The sequence below is a fragment of the Suricata suricatta genome, chromosome 8 (assembly GCF_006229205.1).
Source record: "Suricata suricatta isolate VVHF042 chromosome 8, meerkat_22Aug2017_6uvM2_HiC, whole genome shotgun sequence".
Classification (NCBI taxonomy): Eukaryota; Metazoa; Chordata; class Mammalia; order Carnivora; family Herpestidae; genus Suricata; species Suricata suricatta.
In genome coordinates, this window is record NC_043707.1 from 54,217,552 (window position 1) to 54,237,381 (window position 19,830).

The window sequence follows — 19,830 nt, forward strand, 5'->3', positions numbered from 1 at the left end:
ACTGACCTATATTTGCAAAAAATATATAATCAAAAAAATTAACATCAAGGTCACATCACCAGATTTAGCCATTATCAGCCTTGAATCACTGAAGATTAAAGCTCATAATGATTAATTCACAGCAATAGAATGTATCTCTGTGTGGTCATCTGCATTTAGCACCTGGATCAAAACATTTGGCTTGAGAATGTCCTGGGTCAAGGAGACTGTTTGGGGCTGCCTGGGTTTAAAAGTAGTTTAAAATGAGCCCACATGAAACTCATAAATTATCTCTTATTTTTACCGTAAAAAGGAGTCGAATGGAGTGACTACACTGTAAAGCTAAGCATAAGGTTCTCTGCTCCTGAGTTGAAAGGTTTATGACTCATTCAAAAGTGCCTCTTGGTGATGACTAGAGCTAGGTGGGAAGGACATTTTGATGATCAGTTTGAAAGTGTCAGTTCATCTACTTAGTGTTGTAAATGGAAGGAAAATGCCACTCAGCAGCTGTTCTGTGTGCATAACATGGTTAAGTCCTTATTCTGTCACTTGGCCTAATAACGCTTTGCATTTGGAAATACAAAAAGACCAAAACATTTAACTTGCTAAGGAGCTAGAGCACATGGTAATTGACCAGTCACATTTGACCTCCTCTTGCTTGCCCGCTTGCCCAGAGCTCGCGCACCTGCCAGTCCTTCCCTGAAGTCCTTCCCTGAAGTTTTTGTTGAATCCTATCTGTAGACCTGATGCCAGTTCACAAGTCCCCGTGTGTGATTTCGAAATCTAAACATTTATTCGTCTGCTGTATGCTTTTAGAAAGCTTCTTCCGTGGGAAATACTGGTTTTAATTGATGAGAAACAATTTATATTTTTATCTATCACATTTTAGTGTGACCGTTGGTTTGTTTCACTGCGGATATACTACTAGGTTTGATTATAGGGCTCTTCTCTAGACCCTATGTGGGAGTTACATATAATGTGGTAGAGCAACTGTATTATCTTCCTAAAATCTGAAAGTTTCTGCATTCTAAAACCCACCTGGTCCCAGAGTTTTCTTTTGGGGAATTGTGAACTTCTATCCCTCATTCTATAACTCATACTCTGGAAGCCATGGTTAGTGTTTGTGTCCTCTCTTCTGGAGAGTGGAGTTGTGGCTGGGCTGGATGCCCATCCAGGCCTTACATTTGCCAGTCCTACTGGCAGCAAATGTGACCCCATGGCTCCCTGTCACCAATAGCTGTGACCATAAGTGAGGAATATTACTTCTGGGTCAAGCTTTTCTTAAGAAACAGGTGGGGTTTCTTTTTCTTTCTCCTATTGGCTGGGAGCAGAGGACTCTGAGACCCAAGTTGAAGACAGAGCCACAAAGTGGAAGGAACCCAAGTCTATAAATCACAATAGGGAGGAAAGCTGTTCACTGCCCAGAAATATGAATGCTGTGTTGTTAAACGAGTGAGAAATAAATGTCCTCGGTATAAGACCCTGAACTGTTATGGCTGATGTGTCACAGAAGCATTGATAGACATACATTCTGTCATGTGATTATGTGTTACTTTCTAAATATTAAAAATATATAATTACTATACATTCCCAGAGAAAAGTTACTATGCTTTATGCCTTTATCTAGTCAATTGTACCAGGAAAGGGGTACAGTAAAGAAGCTGCTTTTACATAATTAAAAGAATAACCTAGACTTTGGAAACTAAAAAAGTGTATTAAAAATTTTAAGTGTCATTTAACGTTGTGTAACTTCGCGCATTCCACAATTTTTCTGAGCCATGGTTTTCCCACCTGTGAAGCAGAGATAATGAAATGCGTGTGGAGAGCTGTTATGGAAACATCTAGCACATATCAGATGGCTTTGCATAAAGTTGTGGCCAACAAGTATAATGCTTAACATCAGTGCTCGAAAATGCTTTTTGAAAAAACAAAGCAGCAACCACTAGAAGTATGTAATGGTTTATAATTTGTAACATGTTTTCATTATTTTATCTCATTTTATTGACATGACAACTTTGGAATGTCACTATGGTTAGCAGTATTGTCTTTATGATTAAAAACAAAGAGGCTCAGGAGTTCTTAAAGCTCATACATGAGAATATCAGAGGTAGAAGCTAATTCTTCTGACATCCACTTCCATGTTCCTCCTCCCACAACAAAATCTTAAAATAGATAGGCTCCTTTTTTTCTCTTCTATTCTTGGGCAAGTATTTGCAGAAAGTACTTCTGTGTTTTCTCTTTGCTTGTATAAGACCAAGGATACTGCAGAGACTGAGTATAAATCTGAAGCAGGTGTTTATTTATGCATCTAGGCATAAGTTTGTTTGGTCAGCCTAAGATCCATCAATCATTTATTGGTTTATATGAGCAGATATTGACATCGTGAGGATACTGTAATAATTATAACATCTTTGATTACTTACCGTATATGCTACTCTCTTAAATGTTTTTTATACAAGAATTCATTTTATATTTACAGCACTATGAACTAATTAATATAATTATCCCCACTTAACATATGAGGAAACTGAGGCATAGTGCAATGAAGTTACTTTCTCAAGGTGACATGGCTATAAGCTTCTGAGCCAGTATTTTAGGGTCCACCTCCAGAGCCTACACTCTTGGACACCATGCTATCCCATCTCTCAATATGTGTCAGTATGTATTTAATTTAGAGTAAGTTTTTGTTCTACAGAATTAATGAAATGGAATTTACAACTTAATACCACAGTTAGTGTCTAGGGTGGAATTCATAAAGTGTTAGAAACTGTTTTAGTTTTGACCTAGAAAATTGCAGTCTCACTTTATTTTTATGATTTTTACATAACAGGTCCCTGTCTCAATGAATTTGGAGACTTACACTCAATAGCAAGTCCCCATAGGAGGAAGATATTTAAATGGGGAGTGGAAGAGGAAGGCAAGAGAAGAGAATCCCATATTCAGAGATAAAGAGATATAGAGGTAAGAGATGCAAAGGGAAAAATAAGGAGTAAAAAATGACTGAGAGATTCCAGATGCCAGCAAGTCAGCAGAAGAAACGGATGACACATGGAACTAACCACTGGGGGGAGACACTTACCACATTCCCAGGTCCTGTCTCTTGGGTGAGTGGGACCTGGGAAAATGCTGAGTGCGTTAGCTACCTTGAAGAGCTATTATTTCATAATGAATTGAGCATTAGTAACTTTCATTGAGTCCTGATGGTCTTGACTATTATCCCATCCTGTATTCCCATGAAGGATACACCCTTGCAGGCAGGCCTTTAGAAAAACTCAACAAAATCACTAGTGCTGTAATACAAATATATTTCTGCTTTTGGGATTTTCAGAGTTCTTTTAAACATTTGGCCACCATTACTATCATTATTATCATTCGGCTAAAATTATTAGCTGGCACCTCTCTCATGTTTTGAAAATTGACCATCGTTTACTTTGGGCTTTGTTTCTTTTCATGCATTATTATGTGAGCTATCATAGTGGATTAATTAAAGGGCAAACTCTCAGACCTCATCCACTTCCTAGATTTGTGACCTTGAGCATGGTACACAACCTCTCTAAATCTTAGTTACATCATTTGTAAGCTGGAGAATAATAAAAGTACCTACTTCATAAAACCGTAGTGATAGTTTAATGAAATAATGTTTGTAAATCACTCAACACAGTTCCTGGTCCATAATTAGTGCTCAATAAATATAGACTCTTATTAAGCTGATGGTACACTTTATGAAGTTGATGAACCTTTCCAAAGTGAGCAATGTCACTCTCTTCCTGCGGGCAAGAATCAGCTCACCAATCTATCTCACAGTGCCACTTTGCCTTGGCCATTGTGCAGGGACTGGAGTGCGATGGGGGAAAACTGACTGATTGGCCTGGAGTCCAGAGTTAGACACTGAATGTGCGGCACCTGGAAAGCTCCCCCTGGTTGATCCTGAGGAAGTACCCTCCTAACTGAAATGTCCCTTAGAAGAAGCAAAAAACAAAATGGGCCAAACCAAGGGCAATTAAGTACAATGACAGATGAGAGCCTGAATTTGCCATCCAATTTACTAAAAAGACTCACTCTGGGGAGGAAGACCACATGTATAGGTTCAAGTTTAAACAGAGAAAACTAGATGCTACAAACATCTCAAAGCCTGCGGGGAACAGAAAAGCAATGTGACTGAGAATCTTTTTATCCCAAGTCTTGAATGAATTGAATGTAGTTTCAGAGAGAAATAATGTGAAGGGGAAATCCTTTTAGGTTATTTTTTTCCTTCCTTTAATTGTTAAATAACCGAGTCCTCAGAGAGAGACTAATATCTCCACTTTTGCTTTGTGGCCCCATGGTGGATATGAGACCGAGAAGTGATTGTTTGTTAAAATATTTACGTCCTTGGGCTTCACGTGAGCTATTACAATCACTTCAAGCCCCACAGGCCTCCATCAATTTTATGAATGTCATTAATCTTGTCACTTAACCATCTTGGCCTTCGGTTTTTGTTCTCCTCTACGTTGCTTGTCCTTGATGGCAAGGAGCAAGGTGTATTCAACCTCAGAACGGACAGGAGTCGCTTCCTTTTTCATGACCAGCACACCCCAGTTGTGTACACACTGTCTGGGTCAGTTTTCCTGTGAATTCTTGTCACTGCTTTTGTCAAAGCATTGAAAGTTAAGGCATCTTCCTTCCTTTTACACAAATATTTTATCTTTAAAATTTTTTAAGTGATATCTCAGAGTTTCATTTGACACCAAGAAGTCTCTGAGGTCAACAAAAAGGGTTAACTGTGGACAGAATAAAGAACAAGTTTGAAGAACAGAGGTGAGGAATGGAATCTTAAGCAATTGTCCTCAAGTTCATAGCCTTTAAGCCCGAATGGCGAAAAGCACAAACTGAGGGAGTCACCATTGCTGGTTAATCTAGAAGCTGTGCTTTAGTTATTCCATTATGTATCGTGCATTTGTTCATTCCATAAACATTTATTGAGCTCCTACTATGTGCAGAGTAGAGCAGTTTTCATTTTGGCTGGGAAGGCAGACATGCTAATTAACTGCTATAAAATTATAAAATACATACATATACTAGGTTACAAACATATACAATATAATACTGATACAATATAGACATAGACATAGAGCAAAGGACGCCTGGGAAAAGGAGCAATCAATTCTCTCTGGAAGCTCTGATAGCTTTATGTCCAGAGAAGGGAAAAGGGAGAAGGGCATTGGAATGCTGAGGTATGCTGGCGTTCAGCTGTCCCACAGGGGCCAGTGGCCTGAGGCAACCTGAGTCACTGGAACTACTAGCAGTTCACTTACCTGGATAACCACACACGCTTGTTGGTCTGGGGTGGCTCTGGTTATACCATTTATAATGGTGTCATTATTAATCCGGTCCCCTTTCACCATTCAGAGTGAATGGCTAGTTACCCACAGCCCCTCCGCCCCTTGGTAATAGGTGCTCCTCTCTGTCTCTTGCTCTCTCGCTCTGACTTTTCCTCCAGCCTACAGAGAGAGAAAGCATTCAGGGCATGACCCTCAACCATCACCCACGGAGGAGAAGACTGGCAGAGGACTGAACAGCAGTGGTCAGAGAGTGTTAGATGTGGGGCTGAGAAGAGGGTCTTGAACTGAGAAATGGGCAAAGTAGAGTGTTCTTTGATTAGGCTTTTGCCTAGAGTTTCCATACATGTTGTGTGGAATGTTTACATAATGTTTTAACAGTTCACGAATTAAACGTTTTCTGCTTCTACATGCTTAATACATGTTATATTAAGCAAGTGTGAACTGTTTACTCAGGATTCCTTATTGCATTTTAGGGGCTTGACCCTCATGTAATCTCTACACAGAGCTATGTCCAACATGCCTTTGCCCAGACGTAGACATCCAATCATGGACCCTCTTTATGGAGCGTCTTACAGTGTAGACACTTATTTCAGGAAACCCTGAACTCCATATGTTGCTGACTTTAGAGAAGACGAAGTTTTCTTTAGTAATTCACTGGCTGTCCTTTATTTACGTTATTGGAGTTTTCTCCTCAGTTGCCATATGTCTCTGTCATTGGTTTATTTGTTTGCTTTTCCAAATAGTCGGTGGATCTGAACAATATATTTGTATAAGGAATTCACCACAACATCGTCACTCTCTAGACCTCTTATTTTCTACTTAAGGAAATGAAGCACAGAAAAATGAATTAAATAGCCCTATTAAAAATAGATTTATTATTGGTCTTCGTAAATTACCCATCAGCTGTTGGCTCATCATCAGAGAAGGTAGCAGAAAACTCCTAAGGTAGGGGGCCCAGACACCTGAATCTTCATACTCTGCTGTTCACCAATGACTCATGTAGCTCTGCAAATACCCAAGGTGCAAATGTTCTTCTGTATAAATAAGGCATTGTGGGATTAACTGTGTTGTCTCAGTTCTAAAATTCTATATTATAATATTGTAAGTTTTATTTTGCTTCCAGTATATAGAAGATTCTGGAACAACAGGACCAAGCAATTTGACATGGAGTAAGTGACCCATCAGAGCAGAGATGGGATCCTGGCGATTGTATTTCTAGTCAGTTTCTTTGCCTACTAGCCCTTTTTTGAAAATTCTCTGTCTTCCCTTTTACATTTTTTTGAAGTTTTTCAAGATACAAAATAACTTATAAAAAATTAAGCCAAATGCCCCATACCAACATTTCTTTCATACATAAGTCTCAAAGTTCACTGGGGATTGTAGACTGACATTTCCTCACATCTCAGTGACACTTCCCTCCCCCCTTCCAGGGGCTCTAAGAAATTCCGGTTGGAATATAATGAAAGTAGGTGTGACGAGCTCTCGGGAGGGTGGAGACAATGACTGCAGACAACAACAAACGGCTCTCTCTGTTCCAAAGCCCTCCCCCCACTAAAGAGCAAGTTCCAGCCTTTTTCTAATATTAATGAGTTACTTTCAAAATTTACACAGATAACTAAATCACTCAGCGAATCGTGAAACACTAAAAACAGGAAAGTGGCAGGCTGACAAACCCAGGTCTGGCAAGTGCTTTGATTTATTTTGTCTCTGCGCCTGAGGGACAAACTAGGTAATTTTCCAGTGTGAGGGTAATTATCCCGGCTCGCCATCTTGGGAGAGGACCCCCTGGAGCTGCCGGCTGACCTTGGCCCTTTTATCTTTTAGTTCATGCCCACATACCGCTGGAGAGAAATCCTATACTGCAAAGAGCTACTCTCTTAGTCCCCCTCACTTGCTTGGGGTCACTTGATTTGTTCCATCCTCCCTAGTTTTCTCGTCGCAGAAGAATTAAAAGCAGGTGGTGAAAAGTGCACCAGTGAAGCTAAACGTCAAGTTCGAATGCTGTCTTTTGGTCACAGCCGCGATCTGAATCTGCTTAGATCTAAGTCTAGAGTTTAAGCCTAAATCTAAGCCTCGGCTTCGAAACCCTAAAGTTGTCATGTGTCTGCTGCTTGAGGTATAAGTGGCTAATAAAAAGTCAACTTGGATTAGTGAGAAGCAGCTTTCTAATAGAGCTGACACCATCAAGCGGGTCAGTAGAGGGGATATGAAATGATCTTCTCTTACAGCACAAGGGGTATTTCAGAGTGAGGCAAATGCTTTAGAGGAATTTCAGAATGTTCCATCTCCCTAACACAATTTAATGCTTTTTGTAATTAGTTGGGGATGTGCCAGAGAGCTTTAGATTGCCTCATTTTCTTCTTTAGCTTTTGATTTGGTTCTACTCACTCTTTCTTTGTAGCTCTATATTACATTTACAAAAATGGGACTATTAGCATACACCCTGTTCAACGACCTTTTCTTTTCATTTAATGGTGAGTTTTGAGTATCACTTCAAGAATCACTCAGGGCTTAAGAATGGCGCTGCCCGGAGTGGGGCGGGGGTTGGGGTGGGAATCCCAGTTCTTCCACTGACGAGCTGTGTGACATTGAACAGGTGACTTGACACATCTGTGTCTTAGGTTCATCATCTTCAGAATAGGGATGATGAGAGTATTTTACCTATAACATGGCTATGAGAATTAAATGTTAAGTCTGACATGTGAGGCATATGTGAATGTGTGTGTATGTCTGTGCATATAGGGGTGTGTGTGTGTGTAATTTTTTTCTAGTCACTGAGTAGTTTTTCATTTTATGGATATGATGAAGTTTTGGGTGGTGGTGGGGTGGTCTGGAGCTGACAGCCAAGAAAGAATTCTTGAAGACACCTTTGGGGGCAAAAAGTGATTTTATGAAGGCATGGGGACAGCATCTACGGGCAGGAAGAGCTGCATGGGGTCATGACTGGTAACTCATTATACACCCTCAGGTTGGGAGGGGGTCAGGGATAGAGTAAGTCTCTGAGGAATTTTGGAAACAAGGTTTCCAGGACCTTGAGGGGCCAGCTGTTGCTAGGAAACACCATTTATTACCATTTAATAAAACCTCAGTCATGAGACCCTTCGGATGTATATCGGGGGGCCATAAGCTTGGAGTATGATTGCCAGCATCTATCTTGGGGCAGTTGACATAAAGGAAGTTGATTTACAGGATCCTCAAAGTTGGGATAATGTTAAGCTGAGGTTCTCTTTTGCCCCCAGCAAAGTGTCATCATAGAGTCAGCTGAGCTCCTAGAGGGAAGTAACTCTGCCTGTTCCAAGGACTTGTCAGTGGGCTGTAGGCAGTAAGGGAATTTAAGTTTTCATTTGCCTTAGTTTCCCACAGTACCATGCCAAGCACTTGAACCCCTTTCCTTTGTCCTTGGGTAGCCAGGAGCAGTGCAGGAATCTCACACAGATCCCACCTGGGGTCGGGGGTTTCCCTCAGTTTGCCCCAAGCTTCCTTATCAGATACACCTTAATGTATTCAATCATTCTGCAGCTGACAGTCCTTTGAGCTATTTATTAATATTTTTTTCTTTGTATCCTTTTGTACACAGTTCTGGGCACATTAGGGCTTCTGTTAAGACTCTTCACATTTTCTCCTCATCTTTCCCTATAATATCAAACTACATTCCTTCTCTTTTCATGTCCTCCACCGCATTATATATTCCAGTTAAAATGAGGAAGGCTTTTTTGACTATAGAGACAGAGCTCAGTTCACATATTTGTTCTTTTAAAAGCCCACTGTCTAAAAGCTTTCTTTTTGCCATTGCCCAGTGAACTGGCTACATTCTTTTCTTCTGGGCTTGATTACTTAAGTCATAAAAAAAGAAAAAGTGGACATCTTCCTAGCAATTTATTTTTATCATCATTCTTTATCTATCACTTTGGCAGCTGACATTTTATGTTTAGGGTCACTCTGCTCCTGACTTTTGTAACTTTGTTTCTACAACTCTTCCTCTATGACTTCTCTCTCCCCTGTGTGCTGGAAGTAGGGTTAAGGGAGATAAATGAGACACATTCTTGCCATCAAAGGCGCTAACCTAAGAGGGAAGACAGCAAATGTGGTCTGACTTGTAGCAAGATTGACACAACTACTATTTGATACTGAACAAAAGAAGTAAGCCTATCATTGCAACATGGTGTGAAGATCCCTATGAGAAAGGGGTTGAAAAAGGAAGCCAGAGCCGGGAGTGATCACTTATTTGCTCCTCGCCTCTAAGTCACAAGGCAAAGGACCTGAGGCGGGTGGTGTGTCAAAAATACACCCTTCTATTGAAGAGGATACTTGAGCTTGAAATTTAAAAAAAATGAATAAGAAAAAATAAGGATAGTACAAAAACAATACACTGAAAACTATTTAAAATTCAAATATGCTGTGTATCTACCATTTACTAAAAAAAAGGAAAATGTTTACCCAAATGTCCAGGTGCTTTAAAAAAAAAGTGACAGCCAGGTTTAAAATGAAAAATAAAAGTATATTTAAATGTCAACTCTAACTTTGGACGCCTGGGTGGCTCAGTCTTGGTTAAGCTTCCCACTCTTGATTTTGGCTCAGGTCATGATCTCATGGTTCATGAGCTCTAGCCCTATATCAGGCTCTGTGCTGACAAAACAGAGCCTGCTTGGGATTCTCTGTCTCTCCCTCTCTCTCTCTCTGCCCCCTCTGCCTCTTTGTGTCTTAAAATTAAGTAAATAAAAACTTAAAAACAAACAAACAAAAAGTCAACCCTATTTTGAGTTAGTTTTGAAATAAAAACAACTTCAATAATTTGGACAGTAAAATTGCTTTCTCAGTGTTCTTCTCCCAAATGACCAAAATGTTACATTTAGAAAGAATTATTAAATTAAGGCATAAATGGAAAAGTAGAAAATGTTGATTTCTACTTCAAAACAACTCACTGAAATGCTCAAGTTTTCCTCAATCTTATGCACAAGTGAATAGTAAGTTCTAAATTATTTTGAGCTTTTCCAAAAAATTATAATTTTATTACCAATAAATACTCCATTTCCTATTGATTTCTTGTTCCCTCCTTCCACAAGGAGCAAAAGAGAATTCCATTTCATAGCATCAAAATAATCATCATTTTGGAAAACAGCCTTACTGAATGTTACCGTGGGCTTTGGGAATTCTACTGACCTCCAGATAAAAGATAACCAAAGATGTACATCAATTTTGTTATTATTTTCACCAAACCCTCAGATTTACAACCCAATAACTATAAATGCACCTATACACCAAAATTATGTATATTTCTGTAGCAGAGACTGTCAATTGTTTCTTGTTCCTAGGTAACAAGATCTCAGCTTTGTACCCAGAGCCCTCCTGGGGAAAGGGGTCCTTAGGTTAACTAAGGAAATCAGGACAATTCCTTTTGTTACTTTCCAGCCTGGCCTGCATCTGGGGTTGTTGGTGAATCGGTTCTGCCCTATGATACTTAAAAAGAAATGTGTTTTGTGGGGGGTGGGGAGCTATCAGGAGCATACCCTTCTCTGCCTTGAATACAGCAGTTATCATGAGACCAAGTGGTCGCCTTCAAGATGCAACAGCCCCGGGAGTTCCAGAGCCATGGTCCTGGAAAGGTTGGGCCACTGAACCAACATCGGCAACATCCTTTTCCCAAGACTTCTTTTACCTGAGTAAGATGACTTCCTATTTACTTAGGCTTCTGAAAATCTGAGTTTTCTGTAACTTTCCCATAAAGCATTCCTATTAGATATAGTGAGAAAATTTGGTCTTAAATTGTTTAATTTATATATCACACATAATCATTAATTATTTATGCACTCAATAAGCATTGATTCAACATCATTCATCCATCTAGCTAGCCATCCATTCATCTATTTATCATCTATCAATTTATCTCAGGAACTGAGACACTTCTCAGAGTCTCAGGAACTGGCAATGTTTGTGGGCCCCACCTGTACTCCTGCCCACGTTGTCTGTCAGAGACCAGCTCAATCCCTGTGCTTTTAGAGAAGTGTCACCTAACATCTCAAAAGCCGTAAGATCCTCTTCTGCACTAGTGACATTTGCTTTTTTTTTTTTTTAACATTTATTTATTTTTGAGAGACACAGAGAGACAGCACAAGTAGGGGAAGGGAAGAGAGAGAGAGGGAGACACAGAATCAGAAGCAGGCTCCAGGCTCTGAGCTGTCAGCACAGTACGTGGGGCTCAAACTCACAAACCGCGAGATCATGACCTGAGCTGAAGTTGGACGCTTAAACAACTGAGCCACCCAGGTGCCCTGACATTTGTTTTTTTACATGGACTTCTATGAACTTTTTATACTAAATTTAAGCTGCAGGAGAACAGAGAACATATCTGTTTTTACTGTTTATATACTCAATTCTGATTTAGGGCCTAAGTAGACAAATATCAGACATATAACACATATTTACTGAACCCTTAAGGTGAGCCTAACATCTGTACCTCAGAGAAAATTCAGACTCTCGCCCTACTGCCCTTTCTCCCACCTCTTTCATGCACTCTCCTCCTGTCTTGTGATTATCTGGTGTAATATGTCAAGGCCCATGTGCTTTCCCAGAATCTTCTTTTCTATGTAACTCTGGGGGTTAGCCTATCAACATTCTTTTTCTGCCAGTGTCCAGTGTTCAGCCAAGTGTTTCCAAGAAAGCCATTTTTTTTTTTTACTGTTGAATCATTTATGATTACTCTGGATAACCTGTGTTTGTAAATAACAACAGAAACACCACCAATAATAAAAACTAATGCTTATGACTTACTAGGCACCATACATCATTGTAAGCCTTTTCAATGTATAAACCATTTAATCACCAAAATAACTTTATGAAATAGGTTGCTATAGTTACCCTCAGGTTACAGATAATGTTGTACCCAAGTTTGTAAAATCACCCCAAAACGAGCACCAGAGACTGCTAGGGAGACCGAGTCACGCCTGCAAAAGCAAAGGGCCTTTATTACAAGCTTAAACTCCAGCTCACAGTCTCCCCCGGCCCAACGGCCACGTGGAGAGAGCCCCAAACAAAGGCAGGGCAGGGCCTTTTATGCCTTTGGGAGGGGGAGTTATAGGAAATGATGACGGTGTACAGTGATCCAATCCCTGCCCCCCATCAACACTGGCAGTTGTGGGAGCCAATCACACCATCCAGAGCACTGACCAATCAGAGTGGGCCCAGGATGCCCCACGTGGGGCGTGACTAGGCCCACCTCTAGAAAGGTCAAAGGTATCGGCCGGCCCTCTCCCGATTGGGCCCTGCAGGAGTTGTCCCTCCTTAAGGTGCGCCCTTTCAGGAGAAGCCGGCGGTGCCTTCCCCTTTAAGTACAGGGGAAGGCGGGATTGGACCTGTGTAGGGTGGGGGACCGCCCCCCAGGCTGGTGTCGGGCCACCGCTGGGCAGGCGGGTGCATTTTCTACGTGGCGGTTCCATGTATTGTTCTAGGTCATATGGTTTGTTCCGCTGGAACTGGACCCCTGAAGCTGCAGTCTTTTTAATTAATTATTTATTTTTAAGAGTTCATTCATTTATTTTTAGAGACTGAGAGAGAGGGCACAATGAGGGAGGGGTGAGAGAGTGAAAGAGAGAGAGAATTCCAAGCAGGCTTGAACTCAACAGCCATGAGACCATGACCTGAATTGGACTCAAGAGTCAGCCACGTAACTGACAGAGCCCTTCAGGTGCCCAATGAAGCTGCGTCTTTAAGCATTACACTAGAGTGATTCTCCAGGTGGGGTCCCCAGACTAACAGCATCAGCATCACCTTAGAGCTTTGGTAATAATGCAGATTGTTGAACCTCATCCCAGACATACTGAATCAAAAACCCAGGGGCGAGAGACCAGCAATCTGTGTTTTAACAAACTCCCCAAATTATTTTGTTTTGCACACTCAGGTTTGAGTTACACTGCATTACACTATACTCTCTTACACAGGGTGATCAAAACTAGCAGAATGCTCTGAAGGCTAACTCAAAACAACTATGGAACTCCCCAAACTCCAAGGAAGTAAATGTTGGACTTGTTCTGAGGTAGGGACTAAAATCCTTCCAGCTTCTCTGAATGAATGTTTATTATATTGCTTCTGAGGATAAGCCTTCCCTGTGTGTTGGACATGGTAGAAAGTTAAAGCAACAGTATGGAGGATGTCCAGCTAGGTAAAAAAATACATACTTGAAAATAAAGAAGAGATAGAAGACTATGACCAAATCCTTAAATTGTAGGCTGGCTTTCCCTGTGCTCGTTATAAATCTAGGTCTGCTCCCCCTTTCACTACCTGGATGGAATAAGAAAATTTAGGGTAATTACATTGTTAAATTAAGAAAAGCATAATAAGGTAACTGAGCTATGCCAAAAATATATAATACACTCATTAGTTCAATATACATGGGATTTGAAATTTTTGCTCATTTGTATTATTTGTGCCGTGCCTCACCACTTCTTTTAGCTCAGATAATCAAATCTGGAATGTATGTGTGTGTGCAGTTGGGACTAATTGGTGTAATTAATGTATGTGTAATGGCTTTAGCTGGCTAATGTCTGAAGGGAGCAAAAAAATAAGCAAATTCATGAAGTAGGTTTTAGATTAGCATCTATACCCAAGATAATTTTTTTTTCAGCAGAAATTCAGCCTTCATTATGGCCTTTAGTTAATAAAGATGTGGTTGGATTTCACAAGTGAACTTGCTTCACCCTGTCGAGTCCAGTTTAGCAAAGCTGTTTTACATAAACTATAAGCTACCCAAAGCAGAAACTTTCGGTTAAATGAGACTCCAATAATATAAACTAGAAGTACAATTACAAATGTAAATTTCCAATTACTTTTTTATTTTTCCATGAAAATGTTGAGTTAACTTTCTAGCTTCGTTTCATTTTGTTTTTCTGTTCTGCCTGATTTCAGAAAGGATTTACTGTTTATGGAGAAACAAAAGTGCTCAACAATGAGAAATAAATTATGAGGAAACTGGTGAGAAAGAAAAATGAGTGTTGGTTTAAAAAATGATGCCTTTACACTTGTACTAAGTAAACTTAAATATGTTACAGTGAGGTTCCAGCTGGAGAAACACGTCTGGAGCCTCTGGGTGATGCAGACTACAGCCCTGCTCCTGTCCTGAAGAACCTGGCAGTTCAGCATGAGGATGAGGTGATGGAAACACACACTCTAACATCTTCATTTTCTCCTCAATTCCTTTAGCCTCACTCTGAACGTGGTTAAGGAATTCTTTTCAATTGGGCTAACTGGTAAACCAAAAAACACATCAGTTTGGATGTCACAAAGATATTACAAACTATACCTAAAAACCCAGTTGTGTTTTTTTTTCTAATTTTCACCTTCACATTTTAGTAAGGAAAGTTTTCCCTTTTACCTCTACAGAAGCATGTGTTAATACTATTTAGGTTGCTCTAAGTTCTTATAAACTAGTGTTCTTACTAGCACATGTTAATCTTTCTTTCTCTATATGAAACCATCAAATTTATATGAACATCAATCACCCTCAAAAGGATCCCGGGGAAAACAATCACACAGAGGAGGATATGAGAACAATTAATATGCTGTATTAAATCTATCAGAAGGATATGGAAAAGAACACTCAGTCATTCCGCTGGATTTAATTTGCCGAGAGAAACAGCCTTCACACCTGACTCACAGTTACGGCGTGGTTTTCTCTCAATTAAACCCGTGCTTGTCTGAAGCAATGAGGGCTTGGAGGACAAGAGCAGGGCACGTGCTAATGAAATCTCCTGCAGAACAAGGGCATTAAGCAGACAGTGCTGCAAGGAGGAATCCCATAATCTGTATTTAAAATTTCTTACTAAGTAAGCATTTAAGATTTCATTGTGCATCAGATATGCCACAGAAAACCAGCCATAAAAATCAGAGACAATTATAGGTTGCAGTCTGACTGGAAGCCATTGTGAGATTGTTGTGAAATACATATTTTCTAATTAAAACGGGAAAATTCTATAAGGCTTTAAGTTTGCTGTAAAAGTGGTTTCATCTAGCCATTCTCAGCTTAGTGTTTTGCAGCCTTGTGTTTAGAAATGGCATTATTTAAAGGGCCATCCAAATGTTAGTATGTAGGATAATGTACTGACACATAAGGCCAGGGCATTTAAAATCAGTTTATCTCAGTAACCATTTTTTTTAAGTACTTGCTATTTACTGATGCTTTGTAGTACTCCTCCCGAAACAGGATTGCATCTGCTAGACCCTGGGTTAAACTGCAATATGTGACAACTTTTATAGAAATAGAATTCCAGTCCCTACCAAATTCATTTAAATAATGTTCTTTTATTACTTGCTCTTTTACTTAAGCGCCATTGCTTTTTGTCAATGGCACAGGTTTACCATGGATAAATGCATTTATCGGTAAATGTTCGTTGAGTACTACTATACACCAGGCCTCGGTTTATGCCCTTGGGATATGAAAATACTCTAATAAATAGTTTCTGATTTTAAGGCCCTTGGAGTCCACCTAGTACAAGAGATACATGAAAAAACCCAGTGCAGCAAACGCTGACACTGAAGCAAGTGACGGATGCCACAGGAACACAAGGAGCATTAAGATGGAGAAGGGACTCTCTCACTGCCTCCAGGGAGGGAATGGAGGGACATGGGAGCTATGTCTTGAAGGAGGAAGGAGTCAGTACAGTAAGGGAGGAAGTAGAAATGGTAGGGGGTGGCTTCCAGGCAATGGGAGAATTTGTGCAAGTCAGACTTGTAGGCCATCATAGTATGTGTCAAGAACTCTTAGTTTTATGTTGTGAAGCATAGTGTTTGTGTATGTGTGGTGTATGCATCAAGACGGTAGGGAGAGTTGGTAGAATTAGGGCTGAAAGGCCATCATCAGTGGTTGAATGACAAAAACACAAACCCACAGACTACTTAAAAGAACCTGGGCTCCTTCTGTGGGTAACATTAACCCACTGAAAATGCATAAGCAGGAGAATAATGTGATCATATTGGCATTTCAGAAACCCGAGGGCAAGTCAATGAAGGGGTAGGTGAAGTTGAGGATTCTTTCAACGTTGCTCTTGCTATTATAACAAGAACATTCCTCTCCAATGGAAAGAAAAACCTGCGAATGATGCTCTTTATATCTTTATACTTCACTAAGGTTTTCAGAATTGATGGAATCTGTAAAAAAAATTTTAAACTCTGATTCTTTTTACACACTTTTTTAAAGTTTATTTTTATTTATTTTGAGAGCAGATAGAGAAGTGGGGGAGGGGCAAAGAGAGCAGGAGGCAGAGTTCCAAGCAGGCTCCATGCTGTCAGCACAGAGCCCAATGCAGGGCTCGAACTCACAAGCTGTGAGATCATGACCTCAACCAAAGAATCAGACACTTATCCCACTGAGTCACCCAGGCTCCCAAAACTCTGATTTTTTAAGAGCAGAATATTCAGACACTAAATTAATATGTGAGAAAGATTTTGTACTTCATGCTGTCATTTATTTATTTGTTTATTTATTTTATAATTAAACTTTCATCAGATTTCCCTACTAGATGGTAGGGGACATGGAGGAACATCCATGGCTACTTTGGTCTCGGAGGTCAGCATGGCATCTGACATTTACAAAACTATAGTATATACTTCTTGACATGACTAGAACTAACTAGAAGTTTCGGTCCCTAAACTTTCACTCAAATGTTTTGTTAGGTCACCTTCAAGAAGAACAGAATTAAACCATCTATATTTTCTGTCCTATATGGTTATCATACAGTTCACACTGAGAATGGTTGGGAGGCTCTCTGCCCGGCTATCTTAAAAAATCTAGCAGCAAACTAGTATAGGTAAAAAAAAATCATTCACTTCCTTGGAAGTGAGACCCATTGATCTCTCCAGTTCACTTTGAGGTTCTTCAAAGAGTAAAGTCTTCATAGTCTTCATGCTGGGAGACAAAAGTGTCACTGATTTATGTGCTAAGCAGCATTCCATCAGACAGTTGGATATTTCAGGGCCACCAGCCAGGAGTGAGAGAGTCAAGGAAAACTTGAAAACTCAAATTAGGGGCAGAAAAGAAATATACTGATTATGGGATGTCCCCAGAATCTGGTGGCCAGACAACCAGGTAACATGGCATTAGAAGTGAAAATGAGGCAGTTAGTCTTTTTTTCTCTCTGCCTACAAGCCCACTCACCATGCACACTTCACTGATAAGCCATAATTTCTCCTAATTGTGTTTGCTCAAGTCCTTCTTCACCTCCAATTAATACTATCAAAAGTGTTTGAGATGAGCCTCCTCTGGCTAAATTCTCTCATTGCTGGTTAAGAGGCCGTGATGTGTGATCTAGAAGCATCTACAGTGTGCCAAGTACTGCCCCATTCAGAACCAGGTGTAACGTCCTTACTCCCAAGAGCTTACCTGGATTGTTGTTGGGAAGACAGACAGGTTTATCAGTCATACAGGGTATTAAATGAGGTGTCTGATAGCGGATGGCATGTGTTTCTATTAGAGGACATTGGACATGTGAAAGCGGCCCTTTAGGTGGGGGTAGTGTGTGGCTGAGTGTGAGAGGTAGTTAACCAGGAGGAAAATGGAAGGGAAAGGGCTTCATCCAGAGTAGCCAGTGGGTTTGAAATACAAAGTAAATGAAATAGCATAACAGCTTATAGAACCGGAGGTTAAAAAAATCATGTATCACAGGAATTAAACTCTGATCCTATTCCCTGTCTTCTCAGTATCTCACCAACCTTTATTTCTTCTTTTTGGGGTAGCGATTTTCAGCCGATTTGTTTCCTACCATTTTAGGTTGACAGGGTCATCTGCATCTGTGGTTCCCCTGTCTCTCTGCCCCTTGCCTGCTCCCCTTTCCCCCAGGGTCTCCTTATATGTAGGGTATGACCACAAAGTCTGCCTTTGGTCTTCTTGAGGTTTTTCTCTGCCATGCCTTTATGGGGCATCTTGTTTACTTCTGAGTCCAAGTAGTACAGAGTGTTGATTTCCAAATCGCTATCAGTAGATCATGTCCAAGCTCAGTGTATCAGCGGCCTCCTGGATATATCTAAAAGGGTTTTCCACGTATACTTCAGCTCCAACAGAGATATATCATAACCCCCACTGTCCAAAACAAAATTTGTTCTGCTTCCTGTAATCTCAGTTTTCATTGGCAACATCATTATTTAAATAGCCTCTGATCTAAGGGCGCCTGGGTGGCTGATTTGGTTAAGCATCTGACTTCAGCTTAGGTCATGATCTCACAGTTTGTGACTCTGAGCCCCACATCAGACTTATGCTGGCAGTGTGGAGCTTGCTTGGGATTCTCTCTCTGTCCCTCTATCTCTGCTATGTCTACACATGCTCTCTCTCTTTCTCTTTCTCAAATTAAGCAAATAGCCTCTAAGCTAGAAATCTCTGTGCCATCCTCAAATCTTGTCTCATGTCTACCATATCACTTCCTAAAAGTTTTTTCAGATGATCCTGCCGAATTTTCAATTACTAATAAGTTACACTTTTATCTCCTTCCTGCTTGTATTTCTGTAATAGGTTTCTAAAATGAATTCCCTGACACCAAGGATTGTTCTTACTTCTTCTGGAATTATCTCCTATTTTTTCCTCAAAACAATAACACCAAGATCAACAGCAAGAACATTGATCACGTTCCTCCTACAACATTAAGCACAACTGTCTCACAGAGTGTTCCTTTACAATTTTCTTTCAGACGCTTGATTACAGCAAAGAAAGCCAGCATATTATATGCGATGTTGGTATGATCTTATGCTTGTCTGACACTTGATAATCACCTTTTTTTTTTTTTAGAGAGAAAGGATCAGCAGATCTCAGCGGCAAAGCCTTCACAGGTAAAAACATATAGCCAGAGTTCAGCAAGATTATTTTGCTTTTATAGTTATTTTAGAACTCCCCAAACCAGATTTCTCTTCCCTTTCTGAGCTAAGCTCTCCTTTTATTCTTTCAGTTTCAGGGAGATGGGCATAGAATGAGACACACACCAGTTAAAGTTTTTTCTTTGTATTTAACCTCTTTTTTTTTTCTCTTTCCAAGATAATGCTGACCGTTGCAATGCTGCAATGGCTACGCTCTTGCAGTATGTCAGTTCTCTAATCAAAGGGGGGTGACTTCAATCTTTAGTAGGTTCTCTGCAGTAAAGTGGGGTGGGTATTAAGTCCACAGCCCTGATAAATGGACTTTATCATGCAACAGTGGGCTAACAGCCTTTATTAACCCCCTGGAGGCAGAATCTACAAGCTTGGGTCTTGTCTCAACACACTTCTCTGGTTTCGTTTTAGTAGCATCACAGTGTCAGCCGGTATTTCCACTGGGAGCAAGTGGCTTTCTATTCACTATTATAAATATTAAAAAAAAATAAGACAGTAGTTTATGATTAGGAATCTTTCTTCTAGGGTTTTTTCCTCCAAATAGTACACGTTTTCGTTCCTTGCTGCAGTATCTGTAGAGTTTGTCTTTGGAAAAGGAAGCATGCATCTTGGTGTAACTTGCTTAATGGTCACAGTTTGGTACCATTTATTTCCCTATCTTAAGAAAGAAAACAATTTCTATTTGCATGGA

The 19,830-nt window shown here is 40.2% G+C and overlaps 1 long non-coding RNA gene across 2 annotated transcripts; it reads left to right on the forward strand.

Moving 5' to 3' along the window:
• Positions 1-12,545: 12,545 nt before the first annotated feature.
• LOC115300014 lies at positions 12,546-19,103 on the forward strand. 2 transcript variants are annotated; one of them, XR_003912461.1, is made up of 4 exons: positions 12,546-12,583; positions 13,235-13,329; positions 14,342-14,441; positions 19,063-19,103. It is a non-coding gene; the product is annotated as an uncharacterized LOC115300014 (long non-coding RNA). The 2 variants fall into 2 exon arrangements; XR_003912460.1 differs by lacking the exon at positions 19,063-19,103 and having other exon boundaries at positions 14,342-14,596.
• The last annotated feature ends 727 nt before the right edge of the window (positions 19,104-19,830 follow it).